Source organism: Myotis nattereri (genome assembly GCF_964212035.1).
Source record: "Myotis nattereri genome assembly, chromosome: 11".
NCBI classification, from domain to species: domain Eukaryota; kingdom Metazoa; phylum Chordata; class Mammalia; order Chiroptera; family Vespertilionidae; genus Myotis; species Myotis nattereri.
Genome location: NC_138086.1, coordinates 11,428,969 through 11,452,673, shown reverse-complemented (window position 1 = coordinate 11,452,673; position 23,705 = coordinate 11,428,969). Strand labels below are relative to the sequence as shown.

At 42.2% G+C, this 23,705-nt stretch overlaps 1 protein-coding gene and 1 pseudogene across 5 annotated transcripts in view; one reads left to right on the top strand and one right to left on the bottom strand.

Annotated features, from left to right (window-relative positions):
* Window positions 1-23,705, bottom strand: part of ST7 (suppression of tumorigenicity 7) — a 308,904-nt gene that overhangs the window by 184,706 nt on the left and 100,493 nt on the right. The window lies entirely within an intron of this gene.
* Window positions 15,245-15,865, top strand: LOC308526831 (large ribosomal subunit protein uL22-like; annotated as a pseudogene). Its single transcript has one exon. The product of its transcript is annotated as a large ribosomal subunit protein uL22-like (transcript).

Sequence of the window (23,705 nt, the reverse complement as noted above, 5' to 3'; positions counted from 1 at the left end):
AGTTTATCATTAAGTGTGACTTAAGTTAAAAAATATATATATAAATAGCACCATATGAGTTAGGTGTGAATTAGGAATAAAACTCAAACTTTTATTTCACTGCAACAAGATCAGTCCTCCTAAGAAATCCTAAAAGAATGATTAGAACAGCCCAGCTAGAATGGCTCAGCTGGTTGAGCATCGTCCTGTGTGCTGATGCCAGTTGATTCCCAGCCAGGACACACACCTGGGTTGGGAGTTCGATCGCCAGTAGGGGCATGTACAGAAGGCAACCAGTTGATGTTTCTTTCTCACATCCATGTCTCTCTCTCCCATTCTCTCTATAAGCATGTCCTCAGGTGAGGATTAAAAAAAACACACAACTTATTTAAAAAAAAAGAATGGTTTAAAAAAAATGAAGCACTTTGACAGGATTTTGAATCTGACAATTACACGTATGTATAATCTTGTTTGATCAGTTAGGATTAAATGGCAAAATAAAAGTAAATCTATTTCCTATTATATTTATTCTGATTTTTGTACTTTCTGTTAATTTACTTGTTCTGCTTTGAACCCTCTGCTAACTTACAGCTAAAGAGTCTGCTTCAAAGAAAGAAAATGGTTTGAGCAGACAGAGAAGCAACTAAAGGCCATGGGGTAGTAAAACTCAAATTGGATTTTTAAGTTAGCTATTTCTTTCCATTACTTCTCCAAAAGTTCAAAGACTAACTTCTCTTCTGAGTGAAAAGCTGCCCATAACAGAAAGTCTGCTGTAAACTGTGGTAAGACGTTTCCCTCAGGGTGAGGGTGCGTAACACACAGAGATAACAAGCCACAGGGGAAACCACTGGACAGGCCAATATTTTAGTAGTCAGCTGCTCCAACTGCCTGGCTGTCCAAAGTAAGGCTTCATCATTTTCAAACCCAGTAACTAGATCTGGCTTTACATTTGCATCAAATGGCTGGTTACTATTCCAGAGGACACCTGAAATTATTTCCCTAGGTAATAATTATTTCCCTAGGTAATAATTTGCTGGCAGCAAATTTTAAGTGGTAAATCACAAATGCACCTGTCTTTCGTGTCCACAGGTAACAGTCCCTGGGAATTAGAGCACTGGTATTTTCAAATATTGGTAAGCCAACTTTTAAAAAAAAAATCTCTTAGGAGATGCAAATAAATTCCAGATGTCATCCCTAACACAAATGCTCCCAATCCGGTGGATGGCCTTTTTCCCCCTTTCAAATCTATTCTATCTCAAATAGTTTTCAGACATCGTCAAGCTTCTCTGTGAATGACCCAGTCATCTGTAATGTAAAAAAAGAAAGAGAATAATGAAAGGAACATATTTGTACCAAAAGAAAGAAAGAAAGAAGGAAAGAAGAAAGAAAGAAAGAAAGAAAGGAAGAAAGAAAGAAAGAAAGAAAGAAAGAAAGAAAGAAAGAAAGAGAAAATTAGTTAGTTGCAGGTTTTTAGTTAGCAATTGCCTAATGCAATGCATAGATCCTTAGAGCCTAGGCAATTTACCTCGAGGTAGATCAGTAGTTGGTTAAAACCCAAGATAAAGGAGGCCACAGTCCTGGGTCTGAATGAGTCAATGAACCTCATACCAAGAAATCCTATGCCACAAACTCAGAAGCCACCTTTTATAAATGGGTATTACCACTGGGAGGACAACCTTTACATTACTATAAAAATAACCCCGTTTTAAAAGTGGATTAAATTTTTGTTTGTTAATCCTCACCTGAGGATAGTTTTCCATTGATCTTTTAGAGAGAGTGGAAGAGAAAGGGAAAGACGGAGGGAAACATTGATGTGAGAGATACAGGACTGGTTGCCTCCTGCATGTGTCCTGATAGGGCCGGGGCCTGGGAGGAGCCTGCAACCAAGGTAGGTGCCCTTGACTGGAATCGAACCTGGGACCCTTTGGTCCACAGGCCGATGCTCTATCCACTGAGCCAAACTGGCTAGGGCAAACATGGATTAATTTTTAAGGTTTTTCCAAAACACCCTAAAAAATACAGAAAAAAAAATATTTAAATCACCCCTCCCTACCCACACTACCAAAAGGAAAAGAAAAACCAGCACACACAGTGCGGCTAATGATAACACAGATTATTTTTCTAAGGAATAATTGCTAAGACAGAATCATGCTAACTGACAGATGTAGAGACCAAAGCACAGGGAAATATTTAATATGATTACTCAGTAAGCAAGCACAGTACGTGATTTGTAAAAATGCCACCTTCAATATAAATTAAATTGCATTCTCTGCAAAATGACCAATACCATTGTTAAGGAGACAAATAATGTCTTAAAGATTAAATCACTTAAGTCACCCGTCCAAAGTCACACAGCTAGAAAGTGACAGACCCAAGAGGTAAGTTCAAGCACAACTGGCTGAGCCTGAGTTCTGACCACCCTTCCAAGTGCATCTTCCACCCAGTGGATCCCACAGCAGCTCTCCAAAGCCTCTGGTCAGATCATTCCTTTCCATTCATGTGCCTCTGAGAAGTCCCCTCCTCCTTTCTCTTGCTTAGACTATCACACCCTCTAACCTGTCTCCTTGCTGCCACCTTTCAACTCAGTCTAACCCATCCCCTGCTCTGCTCCTCAGTCACCTCTTCACTCATAGGAGCAGATAGGCTCCAGCTTCAAGAGCACTAACAAAAAGAACACCCAAAGATGGCAAGTATTACTCCTTAGGTCATAGTTCTAGTTACTGGCAAAATCTCCAGATTCCTTATTTGTTGCCTAAACTCTAATTTATTAGTGTTAGAGCAGAACGTATCATTTCTGCTAGTGAGTTTAGAATCTCAAAACAAGTATTGAGATATCTTTGATAGTGCTGAGCTGTCTATAGTGCTGCCTCCACAGCTGGTCTAGTTTCTGTGCTCAGACACAAATATGTATTTACTTTCTTTCTTAAGTGTTTGGGGGACTATAACTACTTTCATATATATAATAGAGAAGTCAATATATAATGTTATACTATCACATATAATAGGTAAGTATATACCATGTAATACATATTGTTTGCTAGTAATCTTATATATAATAACCTTAATTCCCTAATTACTGGACACTGCCTCAATCCTATACTTGTTCTTATTCCTCCATGGTTCTTACTAAAATAGCAGAAAAATAGAAGGTGTTCAATAAAGTTGATCAACTCCTAACTTTTTAAATCATGCTGAAATATGTCCTGTCACTAAGTAAGTATGGTATTATAAGCAGCCCTCTGTGGAAGGCAGTGAGACAGGCATGAGCAGAGTAGGAATAGAGTAGGAACCAGGGTGGGAAACCCCAGGTACTTAGCAATGGGCAAAATTGAGAAAAAAAGGACCTGGCCCGAGGGTGACCTTTCCTCCCCTAGCATATCCCTGGTCATGAGGTTTAGACCCCCTGACCGTTCATGCAGTTCAGACTCTCCCCTGACCTTTCCACCCCTACCATGTCGATAGTCATGTGGTAGACCCCCTTAGAGGATGAACAAGGGGGCCAGAAAATAGCCTCATACAAGTCTATGCAAGACCACTCACTCCCTTAAGCTTTAAGCCCTCAGGACAATGAGGTTGACCTGCATCAAATAAACAAAGCCTGATTTCTGCTGACCATAGAGACAGTTTCAACCAAACTAAAGATAACATCTAGGCCCCAGTTGTGTTTCATCTTCAGGCCCAGAAAAGCAGCAAGGCCAGGTGGGGTGACACTATGGCTGACAACAGGACCAGCTAAGATGACTAACCATTTCCTCCCCTAGTGGTGACCCATCAGTAGAGACCAGGACCCTGAAAGGACACACCTGGAAAAGCTGATGAATATTCTATTAGATCCTCCCCTGAGACCTCCCCTAAGAGGGGATTAAAAACCCTGATGTTCAAAGACGCAGTGCACTTTCTCTCTAGTGCACCCATGCCTTACCCCTCCCCTTATCCCAGGTATGTATATACTTGCTCTCTTTCTCCTTAGTTCTAAGGGCCCTTATTTTGCCTCTGTAACTTGTTTCCTGAGTCAACACAGCCCAGCCAGCTCACTTCTTCCTCGGCTCACTTCTTCTATTTCTGTGACTCTCTAAAAAAAAAACAAAAAACAACTTTTGCTTGCATTTGAGTCTTAGCTCTGAATGCTTTCATAGCCAGAACTCAAGTACCGAGGTTGCTGAACCAAGGTCCAATTGCTGGTAACATTCTGGTGCCATTTTGCTGCTGCTAGCACATCTACTTCAGAAATGGGCAAATCAGGGGTTGGCAAACTATAGCCCACAGGCAAAATCCAGCCCACCATCTGTGCCAGTAAATAAAGTTTCATTGAACACAGCCGTGCTCATTAGTTACATATTGTCTAGGGCTGCTTTCATGAGATAACAGCAGGATAAACAATTATAACAGAAACTCTATGTCCTGTAAAGGTGGAAATATGTATTATTTGGTTCTTTACAGAAACAGTTTGCTGATCCCTTGTCTACATTAAATAAAGTGCTTCTCTGGTATTTTCTACTAATGTTACTCTCTAATGGCATGAGAAAATTAAGTGTGTACTCCAGGAAAGTCATAAACCTGTTTGAGAAGCATAGATTTAAATAATTATCTGCCTCTTCAAATACTGTAGGGAAGTCATCAATATGTGAATGATGCTGCCATTCCTCAAAACTTTACATCTAAATTCCTCATTTCCATCTCACAAACCTAACTTGTAAAAGAGTACAATCAAGCTAAATAAAAACCACTTGAAAAAACAGAGTATTATTGGTCTTTACTTAGACAAACCATTACAGTAAGAAGAAGATGGATAAAATGATTAAAATTTCACCTACACATTATGCCAAATCGTATCTGAAACAGTTTCTATGAAAATGCTATTGTCTAAAGAAAATTTGAGTGAACTTAGAAACTCTAACTAAATGTAGTAAGATGTCCAAACATTTTCTGGATCCAAAACATCAAAAAGATGAATAATTTGAGGAGCATTTAAAATCAAAACACACAGGCCTACCCTGGCCTTAGTGAAGATTAACAAGGGCAGCAAAAAACTTCTAGGGTTGTGTTGAGGACCTAATATAAGCCCTCAAAGCAGCACTATTACAATTACTACATTCACAAAATTGTAGTTTTATCCTAATCATACATTTATTTCTTTAATCAGCACTTGAGGTAGTATTACCTTCATTAGTTACGTACTGGAAGAAAAGAGCAAGGAAAGTCAGACACTGTTGACCATATTTAGCTGGAAAGCAGAGGCCTGTGTGCTCCACCGGGAGCTGCAGCTTCACACCCAGGAAACTGGAAAATCGCAGCATTGTCCCTCCAGGGGAATTGACAGTCCTCCCTTCCCCCATCAAGTACTGGATTGGGGGAGAGTGAGCAGGAGGAGAGGACAGGTACAGTAAAGTCAAAATGGTGCAGGGGGAGGTGCTTGACTCTAGAGGCCTGTCAGTGTAACCTGGGACCCTATGCAAGCCCATGAGAGTTTGGGAAGCTGATCGGTCATTTTGAATAAGCTTCTGGTTCCTCCGAAGCCTGAGAACACGTAATTCCAGGTGAACAAAGAATCTCTCTCTCTTTCTCCCTATCAACTCTCCCTCCTCCCACTCCAAATCCAAGCTCCAGGTGAGAGCCTGGATATAGCAGAAAACCAATGGATTGGAGCCAGGAACACAAGCTAAGCGATAAGCTAGCCGATACACTGGACTGGGACTAAACTTTAATATGGCACAGGATCTCTGTACATTGCCTCTGTTTCTGGTCCTGATTTTCTATGTCAAGACAAACAGAGATGGGACTCCTTTAATTTTGCTGCCTGAATAAATCATCATCTCTGTGGGTTCTTAGAAATGCTTTTCCTCACAACATTGCAAGAACCCCTCTGCCACCAGCAGCGGTGGTAGTCTTTTACATTTTTTCAGCTTATGATAATTATTTCTTTTATTCTGAAACAAAACAATATAATTTATTTTCTTTTAGCATCAGGTCTGTAATACAAGAAAGAAGACTAAAGTATCCTGAGGATACAAAATCTGTTTAAAGAAATAATGACAGAAAACTTACCTGACTTTGGAAAGAAAAAAAACGAGACAAGTCCAAGAAGCACAGAGAGTCCCAATCAAGATGAACCCAAAAAGACCTACACCAACACACATTATAATTAAACTGGCAACATAACAGACAAAGAAAGAACCTTAAAGGCTGTAAGAGAGAGACAGAAAGTTAACTACAAGGGACCTCCCATTATACCAGGGGTCCTCAAACTTTTAAACAGGGGGCCAGTTCACTGTCCCTCAGACCGTTGGAGAGCCAGACTATAGTTTAAAAAAATAACTATGAACAAATTCCTATGCACACTGCACATATCTTATTTTGAAGTAAAAAAACAAAACGGGAATAAATACAATATTTGTATTTGCATGTGGCCCGTGGGCTGTAGTTTGAGGACCCCTGCATTAGACCATCAATTGATTTCTCAACAGAAACACATCAGGCCAGAAGGGAATGGCATGAAGGATACAAAGTGATGAAAAGCAAGGTACTGAATCCAAGAATACTATATCCATCAAGGCCATCATTCACAATTGAAAGTGAAATCAGGAGCTTCACAGATTAAAAAAAAAAAAAGGCTAACGGAGTTTATTATCACCAAACCAGCAATGCAAGAAATGCTAAAGAGACGGCTGTAAAAAGAAGGAATGGAAAGGGAGGAAGGAACACAGGCATAAAGAATAAAAATGGCAACAAACATGTACTTATCAATAATAATCTTAAATGTAAATGGATTAAATACTCTAATCAAAAGACATCAAGTAGCTGAATGGATAAGAAAACATGACCCATATATATACAGTAGGTCCTCAGGTTACATCGGAGATCTGTTCCTATGGCACAACGCAACGCGATTTTCACCGTAAGTCAGAACCCACCTACATAAGCACCTACGTCACTCACATGGAGCACATACACAACAGTAATGAAGTGAAACAGTGAAAAATAATTTAAAAGAAAGGTAACAATTCCTGACCTTTACTTGTGGTAAATAAATAATAAAAAGCATAAAGCACATATGTACATATGTCAAAATGACAGAACTTTTTTTTTTTATAAATAAACTAGAGGCCTGGTGCACAAAAATCATGCACTGGGGGGTGGGGTTCCCTCAGCCCAGCCTGCCCTTCTCACAGTCCGGGAGCCCTCAGTGGATGTCCTACTGACAGCCACTGTCTGGCAGCAGAGGCTCGGAGCAGGCATTCTGTGTGTGTGTGTGTGTGTGTGTGTGTGAGTGTGTGTGTCTGCTAGGGGCGTGCCACCAGCCACACCATGGAGGCTTGGAGCAGGCACCCCTCTGTGTTGATCTCTCAGGCTCCTGGCTTCCACTGCGTGTTTTTCTCTCCCTTGAGCTATGGCCAGGGTGGGGTGCTGCCTGTAGGCTGTGCTTTCCTGCTCATGGATCACTGGATCACTTCAGAGACCGGGGACAGGCCCTCCTGGGTGCTGCCTGTGGGGAACTTTCCTGCTCTGGGATCGCCATGGAGATCCCAGGAGCAGGCCCACCTGGGAGCCCACAGCGCCCCGCACTTGCCTGCTCTGGGATCGCAAATGGGTCCCAGTTGGCAGCGGGGCTTAGGCGGCACACGGGGGTCCCGGCTGGAGGCGGGGCTTAGGCGGTGGGGGCTTAGGCAGCACACGGGGGTCCCGGCTGGGGGCGGGGCTTAGGCAGCACACGGGGGTCCCGGCTGGGGCGGGGCTTAGGTGATGCGATCGCGCCACCTAAGCCTGGCCACCCAGGGCCACACCCAGCCCGGATGGCGTCTGGCACTGGCCAGCCCTGCCTGCAGTATACAAATTAGCATGTGGTGTTCATTAGTCAATGGGAAGCATAGCGGAGGTACGGTTAATTACCCTTTTTGTCTTTTATTAGATAGGATGGGAGATGGTGATGTAACCATGAAACGATGTACAACGAACGTGTCCAATGTAACCTGAGGACTGTCTGTACTGTCTACAAGAGACCCACCTCAGAAACCTGGGACTCACACAGACTGAAAGTGAAGGGATGGGAAAAAATTTTACACGCAAATGGAAATGAAAAAAAAGCTGGGGTAGCAATAATTATATCTGACAAAATAGATATCAAAATGAAGGCCATAACAATGATAAGGAAAGCCACTTCATAATAAAGAGATCAATACAACAAGAGGCTGTAACTCTGGTAAACATATATGCACCCAATACAGGAGCATCTAAATATATAAAAAACTTCTGGAGGATATCAAGGGAGAGATTGACAGCAATACAATCATAGTAGGGGGCTTTAATACCCCATGACATCACTGGATAAATCTTCTAGACAAAAAAATCAACAAGGAAACAGGACTCCTAAATGACACTCTAAAACAGAAAGAACTTATTGGCATCTTCAGAACATTCCACCGTAAAGCTACAGAATATACATTCTTGTGAAGTGCACATGGGACATTTTCAAAGTTAGACCACATGTTAGACACAAGCTAAGTCTCTACAAATTCAAAAAGATTGGAATCAGATCAAGCATCTTCTCAGATCACACTGTCATTAAATTAGAAATCAACTACAATAAAAACGTTCAAAACAATCAACTACATGAAGGCTAAATAGCATGCTAGTAAACAGTGAATGGGTTACCAAGATATCAAAGAAGAAATAAAAAAAACTTCATGAAAACAAATGAAAATGAACATATACAACAATCCAAAATCTATGGAACACAGTGAATGCAGTCCTAAGAGGAAGTTCATAGCACTACAGACCTATCTAAAAAAAACAACCAAAAAGAAAACAACAGCAACAACAACAAAAAAAACTGGCAATAAGTTATCTAACACAAGAACTTAAAGAATTAGAAAGAGAACAATAAGAAGGCACAAATAAGTACAAGGAAGGGAGAAAAAAGATCAGAATGGAAATAAATGACATAGAGACAAAAATAAAAATAAAAAACCACACACAATACAAAAGATCAATAAAACCAAGGGCTGGTTCTTTGAAAGGATAAACAAGATTGATGAACCTCTAGCCAGACTCCCCAGGAAACAAAGAGAGAGGACCCAAATAAACAAAATCAGAAAGGAAAGAGGTGAAGTAACAACTGACCACACAGAAATACAAAGCATCCTAAGAAAAATACTATGAACGACCTTATTTCAACAAATGGGATAACCTGGATGAAATGGACATATTCCTAGAAAAATATAACCTTCCAAAACTCAATCAGAAACAATCAAAAAACCTGAATAGTCTGAAAATTACTGATAAAATTTAAACAGTAATAAATAAAAAACTCCCAAGAAACAAAAGCCTTGGTCAGGACAGTTTCAAAGAAGGGTTTTACAGAATATTCAAAGAAAAACTAACACCTATCCTCCTCAAACTATTCAAAAAAATTGAAGAGGAAGGGACACTTCCAACTGCTTTCTATGAGGCCAGCATTACCCTAATTCCAAAACCAGATAGCCACACAACATAGATAGAGAACTATAAGCCAATATCTCTAATGAACATAGATGCTAAAATCCTCAACAAAATTCTAGCAAATCGGATCCAGAAATACATTAAAAAGATCATACACCATGACCAAGTGGGATTTATTCTGGGGATGCAAGAATGGTACAATATTTGCAAATCAATAAAGGTAATACAGCAGAAAAACAGACTGCAAGACAAAAATCACATGATCATATCAATTGATGCAGAAAAAGCATTTGACAAAATCCAATACACTTTTTTGATAAAAACTGTCTTGGCAAAGTGGGAATAGAGGATCCTACCTCAACCTAATAAAAGCCATTTATGACAAACCTACATCATATTCAATAGGCAAAAACTAAAACCATTACCCCTAAGAACAGGAGCAAGATAGGGATGCACTCTTTCACAACTCTTGTTCAACATAGTACTTACTGAAGAACTCAGTCATAGCAATCAGACAAGAAGAAGAAATGAAAGTCATCCAAATTGGAAAGGAGGAAGGAAAACTCTCATTATTCACAGATGACATGACACTGTACATAGAAAACCCTAAAGATGCTATGAAAAAACAACTATTAGATTTAACAAATGAATTCGGAAATGAAATCCATAGCATTTTTATATACCAACTAGTGGCCCGGTGCACGAAATTCATGCACATTAAAAGGGAATTAATGAGAAGAAATATTTTAATATTGCTATTTGCCCTTTCTCTATAATAGAAGTGTCAGAGATGAAAGAAAATTAGTAAAATGTATATAAAATCTCCCTCCTGTCAGAGTCTGGGGTGTGCCGCGGGACCTAGAGTCAGGTCCCCACCCACCAACCTCACGCGCTTCGAAAACGCAGGAGACCCAGACCCAGCCGGCCCTGCCATCATCGGGTGAGACCTAGACCCAGCTGGCCCCACCCCCATCAAACCCCTCCAGGCAGGAGAAACAGCCTCAGGCCCCCCAGCCCAGGACCAGGGCGGGGGGTGTGGCCTGAGGTCCCCTGTCAAGCCCTGCTGGGTGGAGGCTGTGCCTAAGGTCCCCTTTTAAGCCCTGCCAGGCAGGGGGGCGCAGTCTAAGGTCTCCTGGCCCGGAGCCAGGGTGGGGGTCATGGCCTGAGGTCTCCTGGCCGGAACTGGGGCAGGGGGCATGGCCTTAGATCCGTCAAGCCCAGCCCCCCCTCCCCCACAGAGTCATACCAGTGCTGAATGGGGACGCATGCAGGCAGCATGATGTTAGTGCTGGGGGCGGAAGTCCCCGCCCCTGGCCCTGCCCACAGACTGGTCGTGACTGGGACATCATAATAGACAAATTAGCATATTACCTCTTTATTATATAGATAATGAAACAATCCCATTTACCATTGCAATAAAAAAATTAAGATACTTAAGAATAAACTTAACTAAGAAAGTAAAAGACCTGTACTCCAAAAACTATAGGACATTGACAAAAGAGATAGAGGAAGAGGTACATATGTGGAAGAATATTCCATGTTCATGGATTGGTAGAATCAACATCATTAAAATGTCCATACCACCCAAAGCAATCTAAAGAGTCAATGCAATCCCCATTAAAATACCCACGGCATATTTCAAAGATCTAGGACAAACTTTCCAAAAATTCATCTGGAATAAAATAATACCCCTTTGAGACTGCCATGCTAAGTGAAATAAGTCAGTCAGACAAAGATAAGTATCACATAATCTCACTCATATGTGAAATCTATTTAACAAAATAAACTGATGAATGGGTGGATTCAGAGACATGGAAAAATGGAACAGAGTGTGGAATATTAGAGGGAAGACAGGGGAGGGTGGCTGGGTGGGAGGTAATCAACCAAAGACCTTGTATGCATATGTGTATAACCCATGGGCACAGACAATAGAATGGTGAAAGCCTGGGGCTGGGGGTAGGGGCAGGCAGGATGGGGTCAATGGTGGGATAAAGGGAGACATGTAATACTTTCAACAATAAAGATTTTTTTTTAGAAAAAAAGAAGCAATTTACACTTAAAGCTGTGTATTTTATTTTATGTAAGTTTAATAAAAATATGTAAAAAAAATAAATGGGTAAAGGACCTAAATAGATAACTTCACCAAAGAGGACATACAGATGGCCAACAGACATATAAAAAAACGCTCAACATCACTAATGATCAGAGATGCAAATCAAAATGACAATGAGATATCAACTCACACCTGTTAGAATGGCTATGCATCAACAAATAACAAGTGTTGACGAGGCTGTGGAGAAAAGGGAACCCTAGTAAACTGCTGACGGGAATGCAGACTGGTGCGGCCATTATGGAAGACAGTATGGAGTTTCATCAAAAAATTAAAAATGGAACTCCCATTTTACCCAGTGGTCCCACTTCTAGGAATATATCCTAAGAAACTCGAAACACTCATCAGAAAGCACATATGCATCCCTATGTTCATAACAGTGCAATTTACAATAGCTAAGATTTGTTAACAGCCTAAGTGCCCATCAGCAGATGAATGGGTAAAAAAAATTGTGGTACATTTACACAGTGTTATACTATATGGCAATAAAAAAAGAAAGAACTCATACCATTTGCAACAGCATGGATGGATCTGAAGAGTATTATGCTAAGTGAAGTAAGCCAGTCAGAGAAAGATAAGCATCACATGATCTTACTCTAATGTGGAATCTAATGAACCAAATAAATGGATGAACAAAAATAGACCCAAAAGATAGAAATATAAACAGACTGTTGAACTTCAGAGGGAAGGCAGGAGAGGGTGGGTGGGAAGAAATCAACCAATGAATGTGTATATATATACGCATTATCTCGTGAACACAGACAATGGGGTGGTGAGAGCGGGGGGGGGGGGGGGGAAGGAGCGGGTTGGAAGAGGTTAATGGGGGAAAAAGGAGGACCTATGTAATACTCTGAACAATACAGATTTTTCAAAAAAGATTAAAAAAAAAGAAGTGACAAGATTACGCATAAATAAATAAATAAATAAATAGATAACGTACCCTGCGAAATCATCATATTCTTTCTCTCCAAGAAAATCTAGCTACACTTGTTACTGAGCATCCCATTAAACCTGAGTTTGACTGTTTTTCACTTTGAATTTGGAGTTTTGTGTCACATATACAGTTCCAAACACTCAATGGATATAAAACTCAGTGACATAAACAAGAATGGTATTAAAACAGGCATATAGGCTTCCCTGACACAAATGCAGTGATTATGCATTCAACTGCAGGATTTGAATACTAACCCCAGAATACTTAAACCTAGAGGATTATCTATATAAATTAAATGCCTTCAATTTAGAATCTTCAAATTTACTTGTTAAAGTCATTCTAAAAATATATTGAGATCTTGCTTATCTACTAATCAATCCCAGAAGTTTGTACAAATGAACTGAGCACAATGCTGTTGTTTTTTAAAAATCACTACATATCTATGAATTTATCCTCAGGAAATAATAAGAATTTCTGCATATATTTATCTTCAAGAATATTCAGCAAAATATATTTACAAAAGTATTATTTTTAAAAGCAAAACAAACAAAAAATACTAAATATCCAACAAGAGAAATGGTTAAATATTATATATCATTATGATAAAACAGTATACAGCCATTAAAAATCACATTATAAGTGACATGGAAAAATAATCACCACATTTTAGTTTATAAAGCATATCATGTAACTATGCATAGTTTGACACCTTTTATAAAAAATTCAAAGATGATACATTCACTGTTTGTGCAGGCACATAAACAACATGCATAGTTTCTGAACATAGAAAGAAATGTGGAAAGACACAAAGCAAACATTCTGAGTGGTAGAATTACGTATAATTTATTGGTGTTTGCTTCACTATAAACTAGAAATTTTCTACTATCTGTGTTGTTTTCTAATCAGGGTGGGAAAATATTTTCAAAGCATGTTACTCTCATTCTTTCTAATGGAGTTATTACACTATTATCAACTAAAAACCTATAAAACCATCTTTGAAGGGTGGAATTACATGGAACTTTCATTTATACTCTTTACAATCTCTATAGTCTTAAATTTTTTATACACACATGTATTATTCTAGTAATCAATAAAACTATATGTAATTTTTAAAATAACCAATGCTACTTTTTACTTCACTGAATAAGACTTTTTCTGAAGCAGGAATTTAAGGGAGTTTTAAAAGAAAATTTCAATTTATTTTATAGTTTAAATGAGGTACTAAAGCAGGGGCCCTCAAACTACGGCCCGCGGGCCACATACAAAATACAAATATTGTATTTGTTCCCGTTTTGTTTTTTTACTTCAAAATAAGATATGCACAGTGTGCATAGGAATTTGTTCATAGTTTTTTTTTTAAAACTATAGTCCAGCCCTCCAACGGTCTGAGGGACAGTGAACTGGCCCCCTGTTTAAAAAGTTTGAGGACCCCTGTACTAAAGATAAGTTGACAGATTAAGCAACAACAGCAACAAAACTCTCCTATCTTTATTAAGAAAATTTTAGGAGAACTAAATATGAAAAGTTATATATGTTTATATGTATGTGAATTATAGTTTTAGAAAGATGGTACATGAATAGTCAATGATGTTTAATGTTTGCAATGCTACAATCACAAATCTTGTATGGATTTGTTTGTTTCAAAGCATTTATAGTTGTATATATGGATAACACAGATTTTTTTTTTAAGAACCTAAAACACTGTTCCAAAGCCAGAGAAGGAGAGCCATTTAGGAAGCCAGACTGACTTAATATGCATAATCTGCACTGAGCAATGCCACCCACCCAAGCACTATTACCATCCTTTAGTGTCACAGTGGGCTGGTAACATGATTTAATTTTGGATTAAACACTGAGAGAGAATTCATCCCAACCAATTAACTAACAGAGTGAACATAGTCTTAGAATGCCCTGCATCTGCTAATTCAAACTTTATCACCATAAGAGCACCCATACAACCATGACTCTTTTGGTTCCATTCTTTCTCAAGCTTTATAATAGTAGAAATGGCCCTGGTGCAGTGTGTCTATCTTGCTGCCACTGCAGCTGGCATGTCTCTCCCAACTGGGTAAGAATTGCTCTGCCTCCCCCTGGCTTTAAGCAGCATTGTATAAATAATTTAAGTTACTGCAAAGTATAAGTTGACAATCACATAACTCCATTAGAAAAAATGAAAGTAACATGATAACTTGGATTCAAAATTATTATATTGTAACCCATTAAATGCAATTAACTTGTATCAGCAGATGGCTGAATTAACACATCTAATCAGCAATGCTCCTAAAACTAAGGTTGTAAAAACAATGATTATAGTTCTTGAAATCTTTATTTTTTCTATTTTACCATTAAATTGTTTAAATATGAGTTGCATCTTCTTAACATTATAGAACTGCAAACTATGCTATGAACTCTATGATAATACTGTACAAAACTATTACATAAACATAGTTGCAACTAAGAGCTCTTCCCTGTCCATCAATGTCTTCTATCTACATGGAACATTACTCTCTAGAAAGATTTACAAGTCAGATTTACTCTCTCTTGATTCAGTAGCTTAAGGTCTCTGAACCAGAAATTTTAGACTGTGGAGCCCTTTTCCACTCTAAGACAATTGACAAATCCCTAAGAACAAATGTAGCACAGTATTGAAGCTAAAAACCACACACTTTTATAACTCATATCACAAATAAACAAAACTCACTAATAAAGAGTTCTTAGAAATTAATACTTCTTTCACAAGAGAATTCAAACCCACACAAGATAATCCCTTTTGCTCTTCCCCAAAGCGTCCATAGGTGACCCCAGAAGATGGTTCGCTATTCGCTAGACCCAGAAAACCCCACGAAATCATGCAAATCGAGGGGCTCCAACCTCCGCGTTCACTTCAAAAACACGCGTGAAACTGCCCAGGCCATCAAGGGCATGCACATTCGGAAGGCCACCAAGTACCTGAAGGACGTCACCCTGAAGAAGCAGTGCGTGCCATTCCGCCGCTACAACGGCAGCGTTGGTAGGTGCGCCCAGGCAAAACAGTGGGGCTGGACACAGGGTCGGTAGCCCAAAAAGAGTGCTGAATTTTTGCTGCACATGCTTAAAAATGCCGAGAGCAATGCTGAACTTAAGGGTTTAGATGTAGACTCTCTGGTCATTGAGCACATTCAGGTGAACAAAGCTCCCAAGATGCGGCGTAGAACCTACAGAGCTCATGGGCGGATTAACCCATACATGAGCTCTCCCTGCCACATTGAGATGATCCTCACTGAAAAGGAGCAGATTGTTCCTAAACCAGAAGAGGAGGTTGCACAGAAGAAAAAGATATCTCAGAAGAAACTGAAGAAACAAAAGCTTATGGCCCGGGAGTAAATTCAGCATAAAATAAATCTAAGTAAAAAAAAAAAAAAAGATAATCCCTTTTCACTGATTAGCAAAAATTCAAAAGTTTGAGAACATGTATTTTTTTAGGTTTGCTTAAAATAAGTCAAATCTACATGGTGGTGACGATGATGATGATGATGAGGAGGAGGAGGAGGAGGAGGAGGAAGAGGAAGAACAGGAGGAGGAGAAGGAGGAGGAGGGGGAGGAGGAGGAGGAGACGATGACGGCTGCTGCTACAGATTATTCACTCTAAATAATTTAACTCCATGAAAATCTTATTGGGTCCTATTATGGCTTAACTTATAAAAGACTCATATAACACAATGTCTACAGGAGTATAAAAGCAGAGTTTCTGGATTCCTAAATGTGACTTCTTCTCTGGCTGGAGGACACTCCCTCAGGATCTTGAATAAATATGTTTGCTCGCCAACCTAGTCATAAATGTACTTTTTTAAAAATACTGTTTTTTAATCCCCACCCAAAGATATGTTTATTAATTTTAGAGTCAGAGGAAGGGGGAGGACACAGAGAGAGAGAGAGAAACATTGATGTAAGAGAGAAAACTGATTGGTTGTCTCCCATATGTGCCCTGACCAGAATTAAAGCAGCAACCTTTTTGGTGTATAGGACAACGCTTCAAGCACTTGAGCCACCTGACCAGGCAGAAATGTACATTTTATACTTCTACCATTCTCTAAGGATTTTATAGAAAATGAGGCAATATTTATAACTCACTAAGAATTCACAATAAGCAATACTTATACTAAAGGAGTTTTGACATATGAACATTCACACATGTACACTGAATGAGCTAAAATCCTGAGTTGGTACCTTCATTAGCTAAATCCTGAATTGATAATCTAGAAATGAAAAATCTACTTTCAGTTTCATCAGTTTTACCGTGATATTTTCTGCATCTTTGTTTTCTAATCTATTTTTTAAATGTTACCTTCTGAAATTCTCTCATTTCTAAGGTAGATGAGGAGAAATTACTAAATTATAGAAGTCCTCTGCTATTTATGGAGCAACTGTTCTAGAAAAGGCTAAATCTGAGAGGATGAGTGTCTTTCTCCCGCTCATTTCACACTGGCTCAGTCCTCACCCTACCAGACAGGACTGAACAGGAGGTAGTACACAGCAGAGGGGCGCACAGAAGCACACCTTTCCTCATGTGGCTGCAGGGACAACAATGTGTTGCATAAAGAGGCTCAACTTCTTAGTTTTCCCATTACACCAAATGTCTTAATTTGGGAGCAAAGAAACATATAGCCCCTACATTATCTAGCTTCTGTTCCAATTCAGGTGCACACCTTTATTCCTGTAGGTAAGACTTCTGCCACAGAGAAAGTAAAAATTGTCATGGTAAATTCAATAGGCTTATAATAAATTCAAAATAAATTATAAACCTTTAAAGTATGGGTGTTTACATATTTAAGCAACATGAAGAATATTAGTCCAGCTCTAACCAGTTTGGCTCAGTGGATAGAGTATCGGCCTGCAGACAAAAGGGTCCCAGGTTCTATTCCAGTCAAAGGCATGTACCTTGGTTGTGAGTTTTTTCCTTCAATCTAGAATCTTAAGACATTCAGAGATATAATATTACTGAATGACACCAACTGAGGGGATGGAGAGGGCTGAGGATGGCTTTAATAAAAGGCCTTAGTGTGAAAAGCAAACGATACTTTGGAACATGCTGCTTTATCTCTAACTAGAAGCCTGGTGCATGGATTTGTGCACCAGTGGGGTCCCTCAGCCTGGCCTGCAGTGATAGGGCTGAAACCAGCTCTCCGACAACCCCTGAGGGTCCCGGATTGGGAGAGGGCACAGGCCAGGCCAAGGGACCCCCACCAGTGCATGACTGGAGCTGGGGAGGGACCGCAAGAGGGCTCCAGGGCATGTCTGGCCCATCTCGCCCAGTCCCGATTGGGGCTGATCAGGACCAGCCGGCCAGGGAGGGATCATGAGAGGTTGGCCAGCCAGGGAGAGACCGCAGGAGGGCTCCAGGGCATGTCCAGTCCTTCTCGCCCAGTCCCAATCGGCCAGACCCCAGCAGCAAGCTAACCTACCAGTCGGAGCATCTGCCCCCGCAGTGGTCAGTGCACATCAGAGCGACTGTTTGAACAGTCGGACACTTAGCATATTAGGCTTCTATTATATAGGACTAGAGGCCCAGTGCACAAAAATTTGTGCACTCGGGGGGGGGAGGGAGTCCCTCAGTCCGGCCTGCGCCCTCTCGCAGTCTGGGACCCCCCAGGGGATGACCACCTGCTGGCTTAGGCCCGCTCCCCGGGGGACTGGGCCTAAGATGGCAATCAGACATCCCTCTGGCAGCCTGGCAGCCCTCAGGATATGTCCACCTGCCAGTGGGGAGCAGGCCTAAACTGCAGTCGGACATCCTTAGTGCTGCTAAGGAGGCAGGAGAGGCTCCCACCACCACCGCTGTACTGGCAGCCATCAGCCTGGCTTGCGGCTGAGCAGAGCTCCTCCATGTGACAGCGCCCTGACTACCAGAGGGCAGCTCCTGCATTGAGCGTCTGCACCCTGGTGGTCAGTGTGTGTCATAGTGACCAGTCATTCCCAGTCTTTCTGTTGTTAGGGTCAGTTTTCATATTACCTTTTTACTATATAGGATAGAGGCCTGTGCACAGGTGGGGGCCGACTGGTTTGCCCTGAAGGGTGTCCTGGATCAGAGTAGGGGTCCCGCTTGGGTGCCTGGCCAGCCTGGATGAGGGGATTATGGCTGTTTGCAGCTGGTCGCACCCCCTCAGGGTGGGGGTCCCCACTGGGGTGCCTGGCCAGTCTGGGTGAGGGGCTGAGGGCCGTTTTCAGGCTGGCAGGTGACTGAAGCTCCCAAACTCTCCTTTTTTTCTTTTTTTTAATTTTTATTCTGGGATTTATTTACCTTCTATGGCTGTCACTGGAGCTGAGAGCAAGCTTTAGCTCTGAGGCTCAGCTCCAGCTCTGAGACCTCAGCTGCTGAAAGCAGGTATCTGGCTTTGTTTGGCTTCTATAATTGAAACTCTGTTGCAGCTCCAGCTCTGACGGCTGAAAGCAGGTTTCTGGCATTTGTTTAGCTTCTATAATTGCAACAATGTTTCTTAGAGTGCAAGTTCAGAGCCCAGCAGTGCAGGCAGGGAACCTTGGCTTCCTCCTTCACTGGAGCAAGCAAGCCTCCTGTTCGCTTCAGCTGCCTGGCTGCCGGCCCCCATCTTGGTTGGCAGTTAATTTGCATATCTCGCTGATTAGCCAATGGGAAGGGTAGCGAAGTTACGGTTAATTACCATGTTTCTCTATTATTAGATAGGACTAGAGGCCCGGTGCACAAAAATTTGTGCACTCGGGGCGGGGAGGTCCCTCAGCCCGGCCTGTGCCCTCTCCCAGTCTGGGACCCCTCAGGAGATAACGACCTGCTGGCTTAGGCCTGCTCCCGGGTGGCAGAGGGCAGGCCCAATCCCTAGGTGCAGCCCCTAGTCAGGCTCAGAGCAGGGCTGATTGGGGAGTTGGGGCGCCGCCCTATCATTCACAGAGCAAGGCAGATCGGGAAGTTGCGATGCCACCCTCAGTCATGCTCAGGGTAGGGCCGATTGGGGGATTGGGGCACCGCCCCCTGTCACACTCAAGGCAGGGTCGATAGGGAGGTTGGGGCGACACCCCCCGTCACTCACAGAGCAGGGCCCATCAGGGGGATTGGGGCTCCGTACCCTGTCACGCACAGAGTAGGGTCGATCAGGGGGTTGGGGAGCTCCCCCCTGTCACGCACAGAGCAGGGCCCATCAGGGGTTGGGGAGCTCCCCCCTGTCATGCACAGAGCAGGACCGAGCAGGGGGTTGAGGAGCTCCCCCTGTCACTCACAGAGTAGGGCCGATAGGGGAGTTGGGGCACCACCCCCTGTCACACCCAGGGCAGGGCCGATCAGGAGGTTGGGGCGCCACCACTCTCACACTCAGGGCAGGGCCGATGGGGAGGTTATGGCTATACCCCATCACACACAGAGCAGGGCCAGTGGGGGGCGGGGGGGTTGGAGCGCTGCAACCTGTCACACACAGAGCAGGGCCGATCAGGGGGTTGGGGTGCTGGACCCTGTCACACACAGAGCCGCAGGGCGATCAGGGGGTTGGGGAGCTCCCCCCTATCAGGCACAGAGCAGGGCTGATCGGGAGGTTGGGGCGCCTTCCCCTGTCATGAACAGAGCAGGGTGGATAGGGAGGTTGTGGCCCCGCCCCCTGTCACACACAGAGCCGCAGGGCAATCGGGGGTTTGGGCGCTGCCCCCTGTCATGCTGATCCCGGTGCCAGGACGCCTCTCGGCTCCGCTGATCCCAGTGCTGGGAGGCATATCACCCTTTTACTATATAGGATAGAGGCTGGTGGGGCCAGCTGGTTTGCCCTGAAGGGTGTCCTGGATCAGGGTGGGGGTCCCGCTTGGATGTCTGGCCAGCCTGGGTGAGGGGCTGAGGGCTGTTTTCAGGCTGGTGGGTGACTGAAGCTCCCAACCGCTCCTTTTTTTCTTTTTTTTTTATTCTGGGCCAGCTTTAGCTCTGAGGCTTGGCTCCAGCTCTGAGGCCTCGGCTACTGAAAGCAGGTATCTGGTTTGTTTGGGTTCTATAATCGAAACACTGTTTCAACTCCTGCTCTGAGATCCCGGCTGGCTTAAAGCAGGTTTCTGGGGTTTTGTTTACCTTCTATATTTGTAACAATGTTTCAAACTGCAAGCTCAGAGGCCGGAAGCGGCAGGCAGGGAACGTTAGCTTCCTCTGTCACTGAAGGAAGCAAGCCTCATGTTCGCTTCAAGCTGCCTGGCTGCCGGCCGCCATCTTGGCTGGCAGTTAATTTGCATATCTCCCTGATTAGCCAATGGGAAGGGTAGCGGAGGTATGGCTCGTTACCATGTTTCTCTTTTATTAGATAGGATAGTTCAGCCCCTCATTTTATGGATGAGAAAATGAGCCTGAAGATGATAAGCAATTTGTCCAATATCACAAGGAAATAGTGAGCCTAGACTTTCAGGCTGACCTTTTTCCATAACACTAAGCGTAAATACCTGAAATAAGCTAGCAACTATAAAAATTCTACCACCACATGCTCTGAAAATACCTGGTATCTATTAGGTGCCTCCAAGTAAAGGACTATTAGGTAAAAACAATTTCCCCCAAAGTCACACTATGTCCAGGATTTTCCAAACCAGGTTGCAAATAACATCAGGAAGCCCCAATTTAAACATGCCATACTGCTGTGGCAGCGGGGTTCAGGATCTGAAGGAGTGGTCGACACACAAATGAAAATGCTATACAAGAAATATGAATTTAGAAGCCATTGAGGGCCAGTTGGAGCCTCTTTCTTGAAAAGAGACACCGAGTTCTCGCCTAGTCTGCTTTTTATTTACTTGAACACACATTTGCCCTTTAGCAATGCATACAGGCAGATCAAAGGTAAAGTTTGGTAAACAATGTAAAGATTATCAGGTTGGGAAATCACCTCAAGGCATTGCGCCCACAGCAGGGCAGTTTTATGCTGATTTTCAGCCCTGCAGAATATCAAAGTCCATTGGCCTTCCAATGTTTCTTTTTGTACTTTTATGCTAACTGCTGTTTGCTTCAGCCTCCAGCACCATACTGTTACAACAGACAATCAGGGAGTGTTTCAGAGTCTCTCCCATTGGCCAAGATGGCACAGGGGAGAGGTTCTTAGAGTGATCACTGAAAAGACTAGAAATATGAGTAGACAGTGCCTGAACATGGCAAAAGCTAGGAAGATGAATGGATAGGGCCCCAGTACACCAAAATCTAGAAAGATAATTGGATAGAAAAAAAAATCCTTTCCTCCCTATTCCTCTCAGAACCATAGGCATGAACAGGAAAGGGGGATGGTCGTTGAGATCAGAGTCCATCATTCTCCCAGGTTGCAGCACCTGAATAAACCTCTTTCTTTTTGTACCAGCACCTGTCTCACAAGTTTGGCTTTCACTGAGGCAGGCAAGAGAATCTGCGTTGTCAGTTATAATACCTTCCTTGAGCATCAATTTTACTTCATTAAATGATAATTAAATATTTTTATATTTAAATAATCATGAATATATTGCAAGGCAGGATGCAAAATTAACCTAATTTAAAAGGACTTCAAGGGGATCCTGTTTCAGCATCCTATGCCATTCTGTTTCTAAAACTTCTAACAAGGAAGTATGAGAAGCACGACCCAAAGGGGGTGAGCCTGAAAACTGGGACACAGCTCAGTTTCTGGTAACCCTTGAACCAAACTGTACTTCCAATGTGCATTGGGAAGGTTCGTGTAAACTCTGATGCCCTTAAATACCTGTGTTTTTCACTGAAGAATCCATAAAGGAACAAGTTAAGACAGTCTTCTAGTAATTATAATCAATCAAAAGGGTGCAAAAGGAAGCAATATTGTCTATTGCTAAACATAAAGTTTAGAATCTGAAATAGGCAAGTTCACAGAAGAGAAGGGTTGAATTACATATCAAGCTCTTATTCAGAGGGTCCATTGCAGGATGGCATTTAAATTTTAGTAGTGCCCTAACCCAGTGGTCGGCAAACTGCAGCTTGCAAGCCACACGTGGCTCTTTGGCCCCTTCAGTGTGGCTCTTCCACAAAATACCAACTTCTGCGCATGGGCCACGAAGTTTCAATCGCACTGTAGGTGCGCACCCGCACATGGTATTTTGTGGAAGAGCCACACTGAAGGGGCCAAAGAGCCACATGTGGCTCGTGAGCAGCGGTTTGCCGACCATGGCCCTAACTGATTTGGCTCAGCGGATAAAGTGTCGGCATGCGAACTAAAAGGTCCCAGGGTCAATTCCGGTCATGGGCATGTACCTGGGTTGCAGGCACATGCCCAGTAGGAGGTGTGCAGGAGGCAGCTGATCGATATTTCTCTCTCATCGATGTTTCTAACTCTCTATCCCTCTCCCTTCCTCTCTGTAAAAAAATCAATAAAATATATTTTAAAAAAATTTAGTAGTTACCTTCCTCTTCCTGCAAATTCTAAATCCATGAAACTTAAAATACATGCCTATTCATTTTTGCAATGTACTTATTAAAATTCAATTATATCTAATCACACTGTAAGAGTGAAAATGAAAAATATGTTCCCTTTATTCTAAAAATTATCCAAAAAGGGGAGGCACAACCTTTGAAAACGACTTCTGCAGAGGCAGAAAGGATAAACTATTTTTCTTTTGGATCTCTAAGTTTTAAGCTTTCATCCACATGCTATTGCCAACATTCTAAGCTTTAGATATTAATAGCAGATTTTCAAACATAAAATACAGGTATATAGTGATAATTTTCTTGCCTTTACTTTAGCTGTGCCCAAGCAGCTGGCTTGAAGCAGCTGGCAACCCGACAATGAAATGCAGCAGAGTGAAGCCAAGTACCTCCTTGACTAGCATCACGTGCCAGGGCAAGGCCAGCTGCAGTTCCACTTGCTGTTTCCTTTTAACTAACTCAAAAGATCCCTTCTCAGAATCTGCATCAGTATGTTAATCCTGGCACTGGGTTCCGAGTATTCATTCTTCCCCCAGCTGCTCTCTGCTTTACATCCCCTAAAAGCGTAGTTCCCCACACCAAAATGAAAGGCAAAATGGCACATTAGTTAAAGAAACAGAGAATGAGCACTACATAAGGTGAGAGGCATGTGTCATGAAGGTGAATGTAACCCAAGCAATTATAATCATTACAAGAGAGTCGGCACACACTAGTTACTAAGTGCACAGGAGAGGCTGTAGATAAACTTGGGGAAGCTCTGTTTGAGTCACTCAGGGAGGCCTTCATTATTCTAACTGAGCAACAACTCTGGATTCCCAGCTCCCCAAGACAGCCAATTCCTTTCAAGAGCATTGCTAAATCCTCAAAATAAA